Source organism: Sinocyclocheilus grahami, unplaced genomic scaffold (genome assembly GCF_001515645.1).
Source record: "Sinocyclocheilus grahami isolate Dianchi unplaced genomic scaffold, SAMN03320097.WGS_v1.1 scaffold5143.1, whole genome shotgun sequence".
NCBI lineage: Eukaryota > Metazoa > Chordata > Actinopteri > Cypriniformes > Cyprinidae > Sinocyclocheilus > Sinocyclocheilus grahami.
The window spans coordinates 9,459-10,447 of record NW_015509909.1 but is presented as its reverse complement, the minus strand read 5'-3'; the positions used below and the strand labels follow the sequence as shown (position 1 = coordinate 10,447).

The following is a 989-nucleotide window of genomic DNA, read 5'->3' as shown; positions in this document are numbered from 1 at the left end:
TATATATATATATATGCATGACCACACAGGAACCCGTCTAGATGTCTCTGCCAGACTTCAAGAGCTTTAGCTATCACCACGAGCGAGCGAGGAAGATTCATGCGTCCTCATTAAAAGACACCAGGTGTTGTTTCATTGAAGTTGAATCTGTCATTTAATAAGTCTTTTTCTTCTTGTTTAGACTATTTTTGCATTTACTCTTGAGGGCAGTTTATTATTCAAGACCCACTCTGTGCCCAACTTAGGCATGGATCGCCTGTGCAGTAGAATCGTTCTTCTTTTACTCACAGGTAAGTGAAATTCATGCTGTTTTAAAAGCCTAATTTGTTAAGAACAATGTTTGGATGTAATCTAGGACATAGGACATATTTTGGTAAGGAGAGTTTTTGACAATTTAGTATGAATTGAATTTTATAAATGAATTTTAGAACAATAAAATATGACAATGGCTACATATCACAAAGGCTTTATCTCAGTAGATTTTGTCTAATTACACAAATGAGTGTTTCACTTGCAGTGGTTTTGTATGTCAGTTTCAAGCATCTCAGTTCAAAAACCTCTTAAATTAGAATAATTTGTACATTTTGTCCTTTACAGTCAAATTTTTGTCACTTGTGTTTTACGTTATAAATGTATGTAGTTTATTGATTACAATATTTGTTGGCCAAAACAATGAATTGTTTTACATTTTCGCTGTGTCATGAATCATTTTGTTTCATTAAATTTATAGAAAATCTGTTAAATTGCATTTAACGTAATTTAATGGTACATTCCAATTGAGACAACATGCCCCACAATGAATTTTTTTTAATTATTTATAATAAATGTATTATTTTTCCTGTGCAATAAATAACTTTTTTTCCAGTCAAAACTTTATATTTGTCTAAGAAACGGACTGCCTATTTAATAGAGCAATTACCTGGTTTACCTTATAATGTCTTATGCTAAAATTGTTTGTTAATTAATTTGTATTTGAAATAACTTGTGTA

General features: G+C 30.6%; 1 protein-coding gene across 1 annotated transcript in view; it reads left to right on the top strand.

The window, feature by feature from the left end:
• Nucleotides 1-989, top strand: part of LOC107577108 (uncharacterized) — a gene marked incomplete at its 5' end in the record, with an annotated part of 5,705 nt that overhangs the window by 1,042 nt on the left and 3,674 nt on the right. The gene's annotated exons all lie outside the window — the stretch shown is intronic.